This window comes from Lactuca serriola, chromosome 2, assembly GCF_051521515.1.
Source record: "Lactuca serriola cultivar US96UC23 chromosome 2, Lser_US96UC23_V15, whole genome shotgun sequence".
NCBI lineage: Eukaryota > Viridiplantae > Streptophyta > Magnoliopsida > Asterales > Asteraceae > Lactuca > Lactuca serriola.
Window position 1 is genome coordinate 46210420 of NC_136409.1, and position 17122 is coordinate 46227541.

A 17122-nucleotide genomic window follows, 5' to 3' on the forward strand; every position below is an offset into this window, starting at 1 on the left:
AAAACCCAAGTGATCTTCACGCTCTTATGTTTGTTGAAGATGTTCTTAATGATCATCATGCTCTTGATGTTCAAGAAAAAGGAGTTCAAGTTGATTCTCAAGATGAAAAAGTTTTTTGCTCAATTGGAGTTCAAACTGATGATATTTTGTGTTCTTGTGATTCGTTTGAAGGAATGATTCCTTATCGGAAGCCGGTGATCCAAGAAAATCACAAGTATCAAACTCCAAAAGATTTGATTCAAATTCACAAAGTTGATGTTGTGGAAAGTGGGTTTGTTCATGAGATCAAGTCTTCAAGATGAAAAAAGATGATAAAGAAAAAGAAGAAGAAGATGAATCGGAAGAACAAGCAGGTTTACTCACAAAAATCGTCATATGTTGTGAAGCCAAAATCCGTGAAACAAATTTGGGTTCCAAGGCAACAATCTCCAAAGGTTGCATTGAATTTGAAGTCAAAACCCAAATGTGTTGGTGGTTCTTTTGAAGATGTTCTTGGATCGTTGAAGAACACGAAGAACAAGTTGTACATCTCGCATGGTGGGTGGTACAATGTTCGATTTGGAGAATTTCTCATTCCGACAAAAGAACCAAGATCTTCCAAATTTGATTCATTCGTTGAAAACGGAACTCGATTCGTGAAAAAGGTAACTCAAATTCTCAAGTGGATTCCAAAACATCCATGATTTCAATTCATATTTTTTGTTTTTCATTTTTGATCGATTTGCCTCATTGGATCTAATTTTTTTCAACCCCCATTGTTGATCCAATTATCTTTTGTTTAGATCAATTCAAAATCAAAATCTTATTCTCAAATTTTTTAAAACTTACTGTTCATCTAGCCCAACAAGATTGAAATCATTTATCAAAAATTCGAAGTCCATTACTGTTCGTGATTAATTCAGCCCAATCCATACAATTTGTTCTATTCTTGCTCATTACTCAATTCAGCAGCCCAAGATCAAATCATTCGATTTTCACTCCACGCATATAAGGGTTGTTCATATGATATTCCAAGCAGATTCATCGTTTGCGTTATTGTTCTTGATCTTTTGTTTCATATCATAAATTTCTCTTTCTTCTCGATTGCGTTATTCTTCTTCTCGATTGTTGGAAAACGAGTTTATATAATTCGTTTTATGATGATATCGGTTTTAGAATCAGAAATCGGTAAATGATTCATTGATTTTGATAAAATTGGTCAAGAACTTTGAAATTGTTGGGAAGAACAGTTGTTTGAACAAGTTTTGTTCTGAAATTTGTTGATAGAATGGTCAATTTTGTGTTTTTGATCTTTGACTTCAAAAAGTCAAACTCGGAAAAGAATAGTCAAAGTCGATGATTGTGGGATGAATTGATGAACTGGAAGATGAAATCGATAGAGACAAGTTGTTTTGAGTATGTGTGTGTTGAAATCAAGTTCAATTTTGAGTTTGATTTCGAATTAGCTGTCGATGTCGACTTGTGAATATCGACTGGATTGAAAATAAGCAAAGGCTTGATCGCAAAGGTTTTGAAATCAATTGTATTTGGTATCGATGATATGGATTTTGTAAATGAGAAGTGATGTCGATTTTTAATCTTGTGTCGAGTAGCAAAGGTTCAATTGGTGATGAATCGGATTTGGATGTCGATTGATTATTGAGGACGACTGATGAAAGCGAGATAGTCCAATCCTGAATCGATTGAAGTAAAAAGTGAGTTCAAAAGTTTGATTGTTGATTTATGATGTATAAAACTGAAGAACGTAATGCGAAGATGTTACAGGAAATGAAAATTTGATTACTTGTGTTTAGATTGTGAATGAAATGTGAATAATAACAATTTTGTGGTTGATGGTCTCAAAATGGTTCGCATATAAAGATGTGTAATGGAGTTCGCATCTGGGAGCAGTTCGCATATAAAAGCAAAAATGTTCGCATTTGATGATTAGGTTCGCATATGACATCAATTGAGTTCGCATTTGAGTGTATAAAAATCGGTTTCGCATTTGGGTCTCAATCAATTTCGCATTTGGTTAATTGGGTTAAAGATGCAAAGCATTTGTAAGGAACATGCGAAGAATCTGAAACATGCGAAGTTTTCACTGGTGAGTGAATTGGGGAAGAAAGCAAATAGTTTCGCATGTGGCCCCTGATCTTTTCACGAAATAATACAAATGGTCCAACTTCGCAAAATGGGATTATAAAATGACAAAAATGCAGAATTTTCATTTCACATCCCTACAGTCTTCGCAAGATGGAAAATTTTACCCAGTTTCGCATTTGGGGTAAAAATTTTGAGAAATTGAAATATTTTCAAATCTGGTCCATGCAGTTTGTGCGGATTTACGCTTTATGCACGGTTTCGCAAATGGGATAGAGTTTCGCATATTAAGCTGTTTTTGGTGCAACAGGTCCCTGCAAGTTTCAGAAAGTGACAATTTCTACCCGGATTTTGAAAAATCTTGCAACTTTCACCCAAAAAGTCAAAAATTTTCATAAATTGGAAATTTTTTGTGGCTTTTACGTGACTGTTTTTCCGTGCAAGATTTTTGGTGATTCGTTTTTGGTACACATCAAGGGGGAGTATTGTATTGTCTATTCCTCGGGCGCTTCTCATCCTTAGTGGGTTTTATAATCATTTTTTTGATTATAAAAAGGGGGAGAATGATGGGTATTCGAAGCTTCCCGGGTTTATCGAATATTCATTTGCGGATTTGAAGACCGGTGTTACTTCGAGGGGAGTTTGGTCTTGATCGTGCTAGCTTGTTGGAGATTAAAGTCGGACATCCAATCCTAACTTTGAGGGGGAGAATGTTAGGGTGCAAAGTCATGTTTGGATGTAGTGTTTAGGCTTTCCTCTTTGTATGTGTAAATGGGTTGAGTCTTTCCTATAAATAGGAAGTGAGTGACTCCCATTATGTAAGTAATCCATTTGGAGTGTTAGACTAGAGAGAGAAACTTTGTACAAACCCATTTGTATATTCTTTCTAGATCTAATAAGATCTTACAAAGATTTATTTACTCCTTGTGTTCTTGATTTTACATGATGATTCACTAGATCTTTCATATTCCGCACATGCCATCATAATCAACACCACTACAATCATAATAACCTCTTTCTCTATTATTTCTCCAGTCAAGTTGCTTTGGTGAAGGCAACCCAAAAGGACCATGCACAACCGGATCAAGTACTTACCAAATATGGTTACGGGCTTAGACACTAATCCAACAGTCTCCCACTTGGATAAGTCTAGTAACCACAAATGCACGTATAACTCGATTAGCAATCATAGCTCTCAAAGACGCTGTCGAACTCTGATCTTATCAGTAACCTGTCCTTTAGATAAGGGATCGTACAGTCCTCTGTTTTAGATATCGTGCGGACAATCTCATGGAATATAGTCATACTTATTGTCCAGCAGTTTGTTTCTCGATCTCGGATTCATTTGACATAGAACTTAATTGAACACATCAATTCAGTCATGACTGGGCCCGGGACATAAGTCAAATCAAATCATCGAGGGTCCCTGATATCGCTTTTAACCTCTTAGGATAAAAGAAACAGATAAACTTCAACTTATATGCATTTACTACTCACTAATCAAATTATACACAACAATTCGTTTTATGACATCAATTTACTGATGTGGTTTCGCATTATCAATGTACAATCAATTAGCAAACAATAAACCATATATCTTGGTTTTAAGACCATATAATATTATCGTCTTCCGGTCACTCATGGTAAATTCCATGAAGTGATTCCAGCAAGTGTGGGTTTATTCCAATGCTCAAAACTCATTTATAAGCACTCATGAACGTTGTAACAAACCTTTTGTTATGTCTAATACCATTCAGACAATCTACACACCAATTCATGACAGTCTTCATTCATACCTACTTCCAACATATGAACGACTGTGGACAGTTTGAATAATTCGATTATTCTTAATTAACTCAATTATTCAGGAAGTCAAAACATGCAAAGCAAAATAATAGTTAAACAATCAACATACGACAGTGACTGTACCAATAAATAATACTCCTTTATTTAATCATAAAATATCAATTACATTTATCTATTACGCGTTTCTAAACTATCTAATCCAAACTAACATTGTCCTTCAGCCCAATGCTCCTAGCGTGCTGCAAGTGCTTAACCCTACTCAGTCCCTTCGTAAGCAGATCTGTTGGGTTATCCTCTGACGATATCCTCTTAACTACGAGGAGTGCTTCTTCTACCTGATGTCTAATAAAGTGATATTTTCTGTCGATATGTCGAGATCTACCATGATCCCTCGGTTCCTTGGTCAAGGCAACCGCTCCTTCATGATCACAGAAAATTTCCATAGGCTCCTTTATGGTAGGTACAACTCCAAGGTCTCCAATGAAGTTCTTCAACCATATCGCCTCCTTTGACACTTCGCTCGCTGCAATGTACTCTGATTCGCATGTTAAATCAGCTACGGTTTCTTGCTTGGAACTTTTCCAAGTCACTGCTCCTCCATTAATGGTAAAGACCCAGCCCGACTGTGAACGGTAGTTGTCCCTGTCGGTCTGGAAACTGGTGTCACTATACCCTCGCACCTTTAAGTCATCACTCCCTCTAAGGACTAGAAACCATTCCTTGGTCCTCCGAAGGTACTTAAGGATATTCTTGACTGCGGTCCAATATGCTCTGCCAAGGTTCCCTTGATATCTACTGACCATGCTCAAAGCGAAGGCCACATCAGGGCGAGTACAAGTCATAGCATACATGATTGAGCCAACTATGGAAGCGTAAGGTACTCGGCTCATTTCTGATATCTCGGCTTCGGTACTCGGACTTTGAGTCTTACTCAACTTGGCATTACTCTGTATCGGTAATTCTCCCTTCTTTGAGTTTTCCATACTAAAACGTTTTAGCACCTTATCCAAGTAAGTATTTTGACTGAGTCCTATTAGTCTCTTACTTCGGCCTCTCATTATCCATATTCCTAAAATATAGGAAGCCTCTCCGAGGTCCTTCATAGCAAAGCACTTCCCGAGCCAGGACTTAACTTCCTGCAGAGTCGGGATGTCGTTTCCTATGAGTAGTATGTCATCGACATACAATACGAGGAAGCTAACTATACTCCCACTGGCCTTTACATACACACATGATTCATCTTCGCTTCATACAAATCCAAACTCTTTGACTTTCTCATCGAAGCAAAGATTCCATCTACGAGATGCTTGCTTAAGTCCATAAATGGACTTCTCAAGTTTGCACACTCTATTGGGATGCTTCGTATCAACAAAACCCTCTGGCTTATCCATCTAAACATCCTCAGCTAAGATAGGTAGTGAAGCACGAATAAGATAGGTAGTGAAGCACGACTCATCATGGAATGAACCATGTCCAAAAGGGTTCGATTACGCCTCTCAGCCAGACCATTCAACTATGGTGTCCTAGGCAGCGTCAATTGTGAAACTATTCCGCATATATTCCTTGAGATAGTCGTGGAATTCAAGACTTAGATACTCTCCTCCTCGATCGGATCGAAGCATCTTGATTTTCCTGCCCAATTGATTCTCCACTTCTTGTTTAAACTCTTTGAACTTTTCAAAGGTTTCTGACTTGTGCTTGATTAAGTAAATATACCCACATATAATCATCGGTGAAAGTCACATAGAAGCGGTTTGCGTCCCTTGTGGTGGATCTAAAGGGCCCACACACATCAGTGTGTATGAGATCCAATAAACCCTCACCCCTCTCACAAGTGCCAATGAAGGGTGACTTGGTCATCTTTCCAAGTAAACAAGACTCGCACACGTCATTGTCCCTAAGGTCGAATGACTCCAACACTCCATCCTTTTGGAGTTGGGCTATGCGCTTCTTGTTGACATGTCCAAGACGACAATGCCACGAGCATGCTTTATCCATACTACTGGAAGAATCCACACACAATACATCATTTCCTAGGTTATCTACAATCATAACATTTTCATAAATTACATTAGAAGGCAATGCTTCAAAATATAAAACACCATTTAGATAAGCATAAATCGAACCATTCTCATTATTAAACGAATATCTAAATCCTTGTCTAAACAAACCATGAAATGAAATGATGTTTCTTTCCATAGCTGGCGAATAGCAACAATTATTTAAATCTAAACCTAATCCATTACTAAGCGCTAGAGAATACACTCCAATCTTGGTGACAGGCGACGATCTTCTGTTCCCTATGATTAGATTTATTCTTCCACGCTCCACATCCCTATCTCTTCTTAGTCCCTGCAAATTAGAACATATGTGAAAACCACATCCTGTATCAAGAACCCAAAAAATTGCATGTGATGAATCATTAGATTTAATTGTGTAAATACCTGTGAAGGATGGCTTGATCTTCCCATCCTTGATGGCTTGCAAATATTTCGGGCAACTTCTCTTCCAATGCCCTATTTTGTGGCAGTACTGGCACTCTGCCTCCTTTGGGTTTGAGTTGGGCTCAGCAGAACCAACTTTGGTTCCACTAGAAGAGGTACCATCTTGGGGCTTTCCCTTGTAGTGACACTTTGAAGGAGCCTTCCTCTTCTTGCCCTTCCCTTGCCCAATGGCCAAAACAGGAGCAGCGGGTGGCGTGGGAGTTAATGCAACAGACTTGTCCTTGAGGTTGCTCTCAGTAGTCCTTAGGATCCCTTGGAGTTTACTTAAGGTGACCTCTTCCGTTTTCATGTGGTAGGTCATCCTAAATTGGTTGTAGCATGAGGGCAAGGAGTGAAGAATGATGTCGATTGCCAAATCTTCCCCAAAGTTAACATTTAACTTGCGAAGACGATCAACATACCTCTGCATCTTTTGCAAATGAGAGGTTAGGGATTCTCCACTTCCTATCTTAGCGGTGATCATGTTGGTGATGATCTCATAGCACTCTTGCCTTGCGCTTTGATGGTACCTCTCCAGCAAATCTTGGTGCATTTCGTACGGATACATGTCCTCATAGGACTTTTGTAGTTCAAGGTTCATTGTGGCTAGCATAATGCAATGAACTTTCGTTGCATCACGCTCATGGGTCTCAAAGACGGTAATTTCTTCGGGATTAGTGATTTCCGGATTGATCTTTTCAAGCTTCTCGTCGAGGACATATTCTTTGTCCTCATAGCGAGCAATCATGCGAATGTATCTTATCCATTCGTTGAAATTCGATCCGTCAAATGTCACCTTTTGACATAGACTCATTAGCGAGAATGAACCAGCAGCAGCGTTGTTGGAATTTACGTTAGACATCTGCAAATAGAAAGGAACAAACTTTGATTAGAACTGAATCCCTAATCAAACACCCAAAATGAGAAATTAGGGCTAGGATCCAACAACATTATTTACATATTAGAAGAGGGATGTCGTAATCCAACATGAAAATAATTTGGAGGTAAGTGAATGATGATTCACTAATTCTTCACCATGAAAAACATAAAAGGTTTAGGTTTTAAATATATTGATAATTCCTAGATTCCTTTTGAGATTCATTGAACTTTTCAATGGCATGTTTAAATCTCGATATTCGCCTCTCGTTTGTGACTGAGATGCCGAGGATCACAAAGCGGGTGTGAATAACCATGCAAATGTACGTGGTTCCCTCATTGTTACAGTCACCTATTCGATGTGTCGGTTAACCACACACGCTCCATCGAACTATGACAAACAATGAGTCACCCTTTTCCACCCTTGCTTAGAACCAATTAGTGTGTCGATTAACCACACACGCTCCACTAACTTCTTAGCAAGGGTGCAAAGTGTAATTTCATGGGATTGCATCAATTCACTTTTGCCTAAAGTAACTAGGATTGGGAATTTTGTAAAAATGTTTAGTTACTTTATATAGATTCATTATACTTATTAATGAAGTGAGGATTGCCCTATCTTACCCGTTCGGCTAACGACCCTCCACCAATCAAGGAGCGGTGGGTAAGAGTGGATACCCATTAAATGGCCATTTTATAGGCCATAACCTTATACCCCCTTATAGATTGGCTTCGTGAATGAGGCCTACTAACGGTAAGACTAGCATTTTAGTTATACATACATATATATATATATATATATATATATATATATATATATATATATATATATATATATATATATATATATAATCTTGTAATAATATAATAGTATAGGGTGTATTTTAAACATTTGAAAATACTAGGGTTTTAACTTCAATTTAAAATTTTCGAAATTTATAACCTTTAAATTAAAATTTTACATATTAAAACTCTTGATTTAATAATTATCTAAATTAAACAATTAATTTGAATTACTAAATCATAAAGGATTATCTTAAATTAAACAATTAATTTTATCCTAATCCCTTAAATCCCTCTAGATTTCGAAAATCATGGGATGGGATAATTCAAAATCTTTAATTACCATATTTAACCATTAAAAGATAATTACAAGATATGGGATTATCCAAATCCCTAAAATTTCGGATCTAATCTTGCGGAGGAGGCATATTTCGAAAATCTAGGGTTTGTAAACCCTAGATTTCGAAATCTTAGGCAAAAAGGAAAGGATTTGAAAACCCTTATCAAAAAATTCAAAAACTTGGGTTCAAGAACCCTAATTTCGAAATCCTTGCCTCCTAGGGTTTATTGGCCATAAACCCTAAAGTGTCAAATTCATACAATTGTATGATTCTAATTGAAAACAATTTGACCATAAGCTCTGATTGGGTTATATACAAACAATCTATGTGTGCATGCAACCCTAGATTTGGATCTATGTTTTCTCTATTAGATACACAACTTTATGAACACAATAAGAACCCTAGCATACACCTAGGTATTTCGAAATCTATGTAGCAGAAGTGATTACATACCTCTTGTTGTTATATTGCAATAACAACACAAATCTTCAATCTCTTAGTCTTGAAAGCAAGTACCACAAGTGTAGTACCTCTAATGGCTCACAAACACCACAAGCAATTGGAGAGGCAAGAGAGAGAGGGGGAGAGGTAGGAAATCAGCTCTAAGTCTTCTAGGGATCAAGTGGCCGATTTCCTAAGGCCTAAGGGGTCTTTATATAGGGTATAGATTAGGGTTTCAGTCTTTATCCTTATCTGGTTGATTGTCCACCAAGCAACCCATAAGATAAGCCTTGAATCCTTATCATGGACGAATTCTAAGGCCCTATCACCTTGAATTCGTCCACCCTATCCATAGGGCATCCATTGCCCGGATTTGCAACTATCACATAATTACAATTCAGCGTCTCTAGTTTAATTATTTACTTTTGATCACAGAATTAATTCTTAATTAATTATTGACCAATATTAATTAAACAAATATGATTTCTCCTTTAATATATTATTCTTATAATATATTAATAAATCATAATAACCTCTTTCTCTATTATTTCTCCAATCAAGTTGCTTTGGTTAAGGCAACCCAAAAGGACCATGCACAACCGGTTCAAGTACTTACCAAATATGGTTACGGGCTTAGACACTAATCCAACATAAACATGTCTCCCTTTCATTTCGACTTCATCAAAATTTCTTTCATTTCCTTGTTTGAGATTATACTTCCTTCTTCATAAAAAAAAACCTGATTTCCTATTCCAACAAATAGTTTCAAAACACTAGTCAATTTGTGCTTTAAACCTTCAGCATAAGCGACTCGATTCACCGTGAATTTTCCATTAGTCACTTTTCCATAACCATTAACTTTACATTTCTGATTGTTTCCAAACTTGACAACTCTAGCATTATCCAACTTTCGAAAATCTCTCAAATTTTCCTTCCTCCCAGTCATGTGACATGAGCATCCACTATTGATATACCAATTTTCATCATATTGCTCATCACATAGTATCTGCAATCAGTTAGAAGAATTTAGGTCCCCAATACCTTTTGGGTCCTTGGAAATTAGTTTGAAACACATTGTGTAATGAAGAAACTAAAACCCAATTACGAACTTTCAATTTGAAATTGTTAGTTAAGTCAACTTCATTTGCTTTAGGCATCAAATATAATCAACCAATGGGGAAGGTTTAACATTGATTTTCTTTTTTTCATCCATTTTCTGAGAAACATCAATTTTCTTCTTTGGAATTTCTTTCCACTTTTGCACCGTTGGTGTAGATTCTTGAAATGAAGTACTTTCATTCATTGAATCATTCAAGTACTTCTCGTAAGCATTTCGAATTTCCACATGAGAATACTTTCGTGATTGATATTGTTTTCCTTTTCCTTCAAGCCAATTATTGATGTTCCTTGCACCACTTCTTCCTTTTGTGAATGAAGCTTTCATCTTATGTTTCGAATCAGGATTTGGAAAATTTGGTTTTTTAGGTTTAAAAGGCTCACTCTTCTTTCCTATAAATTCCATTTTCTCAAATTGTATTTTGGGAAATGACCTTTTGTCACACCCCAAAACCACGAACGGCGGAAACGTTCAGGGGTGGAGGACGTCATGTACAGTATCACAACAGTGTAATATAATAAACAAGCAACAACATCATCCATTGCATTATAATAAGACACCAAAAATATACAATCAAAATAAAAGACGAGACTTGTCTGCTCCGTCTTCTCAAAACCTGGCCTCCGTACCTGTCTACTGATGACCTGAGAATACAAGTTATTTTGAAAGCGATTATCAGCTTTAGAGCTGGTGAATTCATAAGTATATAAGTGTCATTGCCTTGTTTGTGAAAATCTGTTATGAAGGCCATGTAAAACGTTAAATGAAAATGTTGAAGTACATATGAAAAACCCTAGAAAATCCCTTATTTTCTATCAGTTTGAGATGTAGTCTTCTACCAAGACCCGAATGTTTTGTAAGTATGAAGTGTAGTATTCTACCAAGACCCGAATGTTTTGTGAGTATGAAGTGTAGTCTTCTACCAAGACCCTAATGTTCTGTTTGTAAAATGATAGTTTTTCCTTTGTATTAACTAGTACTAAAAGTGCTTAGTCTAACTCATCGTTTATGTGAATGTATCACAAAATAAAGTAAACAGGAAAATGTACTACTGAAAGTGTTGTCACTGGGTACTAGGACCAACACAACATCTCATTAAGCGAAATGTATAACCTAATATAAATAGTAACCATAGACCTCCGTAGATGGTCATCGACCACTGGTGTTAATCAGATGGGATTCGGAATGGTTAGTCCCGCCGAGTTATCGATCTACCTAGTATAAGTAGTAACCTTAGACCTCCGTAGATGGTCATCGACCACTGGTGTTAATCAGATAGGATTCGGAATGGTAAGTCCCGCCGAGTTATCGATCTACCTAGTATAAGTAGTAACCTTAGACCTCCGTAGATGGTCATCGACCACTGGTGTTAATCAGATGGGATTCGGAATGGTAAGTCCCGCCTAGCTATCCCATTGATCCGAGATAGGAAAGACAATTTACACAGTAAGTACTAATAAATCATCCTCTTAGTTCTAAGTACAAGTATCCAAGGTAAGTAATTACAGGATAATGCACCTATGTAGAAGTGTTCCTGTATGGTATTCATGTAAGTGTACTCATGTAACAGTTAAGTATATGTAAACATATTCATGTATCATGTAATCCTAAGTACGTGTACTCATGTATCATGTAAAGTATTGGTATAGACTCATGAATGAACTGACTCTTGTGTGATTCATTGTAGTAGTAATAATGTTTGATATCTTCTAACTATCTCTATGATAATTAACTGGAATATAACTGGTTGATCATGTAGGTTTGTACACTCTTACTACTCAAGGGTGTGGGAAACTAAATGAAAGATATAAACTATAACATCAATACATATATAAAAATATAAGCGTATATGCATAGTTTAGTTCAAGAATGAAAAATGGTTTTGTAAGACATCTTATGGGTTTTGAACAATAATTAAAAATGACTTGATGTCATTTTAATAAACATTTCAAAGGTATAACATTTGGTAACAATGTGCTTTTAAGATGTAAAACCATTTCATGCATCACATTTTGTAGCATGTGAAATCTGTTAAATGACAAGCATAGTTATAAAATACGTATCAATGATTTAATAACATGTTTGTTTCTACTTGTATTCCCCCCCCCCCTCCCCATTAAAGCATTTAAAATCATTTAAAATATTGATTAGGGGTATGAACTCACCTGTAGTAAGTGACTGGTATTGAACGGACTGTTATCGTACGGAAGGATCGGACAAGTGCTTGGTGTCAAGTGAAGACTTAGACACACACAATGATCCTAATTACATATGAAGACATATGTATATAAATAATTAGAGATTAAATCACTAATTATACAAGTATAAACATTTAAACGCGAGGAAAACACTTTTGGTCAAGTGTTAGGGGGCTAATGGGTTGCAACAAAGGAGTGCAATGCCCCTTATGTGAGTTTAAGGTCTAATGACCATAATCATTGGAGTTTACGGCCCAGGGGAGTAAACTCCTGGCCGTAAACTCTCAACCAAGGCTTGAAATGGAGCTTAGAATTATCACAACTCTAGTGGGGAATTGTTTCAAGGCTTAAACAAGTTTTTGGGTACCATATTGACTCCTTTGGGGAGTTTACGGCCCATAGACCATATTCCCTTGGAGTTTACGGCCGTAAACTCCCTTGGGAGGGTTATTATGGTGCTTTCAAGTCTCAAACATTTCTAGGAACTAAACTAGGCTTTGGTACTTGTCTTTAGAAGAGTTTATGGCACATTTGGCACCATTTTTATGGAGTTTACGGCCCTAGAACCTTTTGGGCCGTAAACTCCCTCACTCATGGGGTTCTAAGTGTTTTGACTAGTCCATAACTTATTTAGGTACATGCCCAAATTGTTTCTTGGCTCAAGGAAGGTGTTAGGGTGTCCTTTGACCCCTTTATAGGAGTTTACGGCCCAAGAACCACTCTTGGCCGTAAACTCTTCAACACTTGTGTTTTCCTTATGTTTTCTAGGTACTAAACACTTTAGGGTATTAGTCTAAAATAGTGTCCAAGCCTTAGGTAGTGTTTCAAAGCCATTTGGCACCTAAAACATGGAGTTTACGGCCTAAGAAGCTCCTTGGTCGTAAACTCCCTTCTAACCATGATTCCTAATTGTTTTGTGGTATAAAGCATGAATTGGAGGCTCCTAGTTCGAGTTCTAAAGCTTTGAGGGTCATTTGAACCCTTAAGGACTTTAAAATGGAGTTTACTCCCCAAGAACGTTCTTGGGCGGTAAACTCCCGGATCTCTTATATTTGACTTGCAATCTATGTTAATAGGCATAAAACAAGCATTAAAACACAACTAGAGAAGTGTACTCACGATTTGGGGTAAAAACCCGAAGATCCGTGAGAGAGAAAACGGCTTTTCTCTAGTTGGAATTGTGAATAATGAATGAATTTAGTTCAGAAATCTATTTATAGTCCTGAAATATTTTTGGCAGAAAATATTTTTATTCCGGGAACGAACTCTAATGTCCTAGAGTCTTGGAATAACAGTGTTGCACAAAACCCTAGTGCATCCACTCTCCTAATATCTCCTTAAGTGTACAATCCTGAAAACTGCCAATTTATACTCGAAATCTGAGTTTTCACTGTAACTATTCTAACTTCTATTGGATTGAAATGGTTTGTTCAGAATGGAAATTTCGGGTTGTCACACCTTTGTGAATGATTTGGAATACAATTTTGATATCGGTTTGGATAACCAACACCATTTTGTTGAAATTTTTTTGTTTTCGTCCAAAACTTCTTTGTTCATTGGTTTTTAAAATTTCTTTGTAAACCATTTTGTCGAAAGTTATTTTGGACAAGATTTTGATTCCTTTGAAAATCATTTTGTTTTTGAAAATTTCTATGAACATTCTCTGCATTTTGTGAAAACTTCTTTGTTGTTTCAGGAAATTTTTATTTAAAAATCTTATGTTTGTGAAAAGCTTTTTCATTTTTCTAATAGGCCTTATTTTGTGCTTTTGATTTCGAAATTCCTTTATCAGAAGCCAAATTCTCTACTCCTCTTTTGAAAGTTTGTATTTTCACCTTTTGATTTTTGGATTATTAGGTAAAGACACAACAAAATTTTCTTTGTTTTTATTATCAGCAATTGATTTTTCCGTTTTCACAGCCCAAACACATTTTGTTTTATTTTGTTTTTAAAAGTTTTTTTGAGTTTTTGTTCAAAACCATTTTCGAATGTATTTTGATTCGAATAAAACCCTTCTTTCATCACATTCTCATTCTCTTCATTTACCAACTTCTTCAATTCAGGAGCTACACTATCACCATTTCCTTTGGTAATGAAGACTTGATTTGGAAACACAGCATCTTCTGAATCCTTGAACCTAGGATAAACCACTACATTTGATTCAAGATAATGTTTTCCTTTGTCTTTCAACGTGTTCATGTACTCTTTCAAATACTTGATCTACCACAACTCTTAGAATTGGTTTCTCATTCAATAATTCATCGTCATTCCTCACATAATCCTCAACCATAACAGAATCATTAGAATCACAGGTTTTTGATGTCTAAGATTGATCATTGTTTAATTTCAACATTGAATCATTACATTCTTTGCCTTTAGCCATTGAATTGACATTAATGACAGACAATCGTGAGCAATCAACACATTCCTCTTCCTTAATTTCACTGATATTGTTATAATTATCTTCAATGTCAACAAAATTTTATTGAGAACCAAGTGTCAACTTCTCAGTCATGTTCAAATCTTCACTTGTTCATTTTTTGTTAAACTATCGTTCACAATTTTTACAGGATCATCAACATTTAGACATTCATTAATATCTACAATACCATATTTGAATCATTTGGAATTTTATCATAATCCGCTATCTTGGTTTCACATGTATATGTGGTTTCGTCTATCTGTTCTCTTTTAAAAGCAAGAAAAGGAAGTAGCTTTCGAGGTTGTTCATCACAAATCTCAGCAGAATGATAAAGTTCGGTTAATTTTGCGTACAACCTTTTAGCAGTGTTACAATAAATGTTTTTTTGTTTTACAAGCATAATATTGTTCATTCAAGTAGAGTCTCTATCTATCAAAATATTAGCAATCCTTAAGTCTAGAGATTCTAGTAAACCCTTATTTTCTTCTAGTTTATTCTTTAGCTTCATAATAGAGGGTTTTGGACTTTTCTGATTCACTACTCATGGAGATTAACATGTCTTTAAGATAAGAACACATATTATCAAAGTTAGATAAAATATCATTAAAATAAGATGAAGGAATTTTAAATGATGTTAAAAGATCACATACCTTTGTAGTCATGGGTGATTTGATCTCGTCCTTCGACACAAAGCGTCTCCCAACAATTCTTTCTTCATCATCTTCCTCACTCTCATCGTCAACCTTTTTCATTTTCGTATACAATGCACCATGTGTGGGATGGTGCATTTCCTCATCATCTAATCCTAAAGACCAGATTTGATATGTGCCCTCTTCTTCATCATCTCCTCTAGCAATCATTGAAAGATTCTTTGTTCAAGAGCGAATCTCCTCAATCTTCTCAACATAATAAGCCTCATCCTTAACTCTCTCTCCTTCTTCTCTTATTTCTTTCTTAGCATACAATCATTCACTAAGTGATCGTAACCATTGCAATAGTTATAATTATATTCAGAATCACCCTTCAACTTAAATTCCTTCTTCTTCTCATTCAAACTCTCCAACTCTTTCTTTTCTACCTTTACTGATTCCTTCATAGATTTCCCAGTCGAAGGTACACCCTTGCCCTTAGAATTATTCTTGAACTTTCCATTAAATGGCTTCTTAAAGAATTTCTTGACCTTATTGTTTAAGTAATATGCAAATGCTTCATCATCAGAGTTGAACAATAATCCTTCATCGCTATCCTTAGCTTCTTCTTCAAATTCAAATTCCTTTGCATCAGCTTTCGACACCAATGCCAAAGGTCCTCCAATACTCAATTTACTTTCTTTAGCAATATCATTAATCTCACTTTCATGTGCTTTCAATACATTGTATAGATTTGCAAGAGAGTATCCATCAAAGCTTTCAGAAGTTGCAGACATACCAACAGCGACTAACATATCTTGACTAAATGGTCCTCTTCTGATGAACCTCATCCGATCTTCATCAATACCATTCAAATAGTCCTCCATCCTATTAGCCCATTGTTCATAGTACTCTAGCATCTACATAGGAATTTTTGTTACTGGTCCAAGTAGATGAGAGAAATTAGTCATCGTATTCATGTTTAAGTTCGTCATTGTTGTATAGGTCCTAGAAGAAAGAAATTTCTGAAACAAAGGGAAATCAAAGATAAATCAATCAGATATCAATAGATCTAACACACAAGATGCAAAATCGATACAAATCAATCGATTGAAACAAGTTTTTCAGTTTCATTCAGCGGAAAATTATGAATCGGAACAATCGATTCAAAAAAATGAAAAAATACGAGAAAACTTCAATCGATGATATGAATCCTGCTTTGATACCAATTGATGCGTGTTAGAAATTGATTTAGAACAAACTAGATTCAATAGAAGTTGTAAAGGACACGAGATCTAAATAAGATATGTTTGGCTTAATTACGTCTAAAGAGTACAAGAGAATTTTAGAGTACAAATGCAATTGACGCTGAGTTCATTACCCCCTACTCTATGTACTTACCCTATTTATAGGGTACAACAGACTAACAAAAAATTACAAGGACTAGACATTAAGTATCAAAATTGAACTACCATGTAAAATAGATAATGAGTCGAAACCATTCTACTTTTGAAACCTTATAGACACAGACTACTTTCGACTTCTCACTATACACATTCGACCCAACAAGATTCAAGGTTAGCAACTAACCAAATCAATGGGGGAGTTTGAAACAAGGATAAATGGATGGAGAAATACATAAAAGTCGTCAAATCCATCAAAATGTTGTTAGATAGTTTAAGAGTTTCTCGATTAAACAAATATCAATAATCCATTCGGGCATCAAATAATCTAAACTAGGGCATTACCTAATCAGGCCATTCTATCCGACATCTATAATCCATACTAACATGCAATTCTAAAAGTTCAATCAATAGGCATATAAAGGAATCTCTCTTAGAATTCTATCTTGCAATTGTGAGCAAATCCTTAACCCTAATCTAGCATCTCATAACGGGCTCCTCCCTACGTATATAACGGGCCCTGCCAAACATACCTAACATA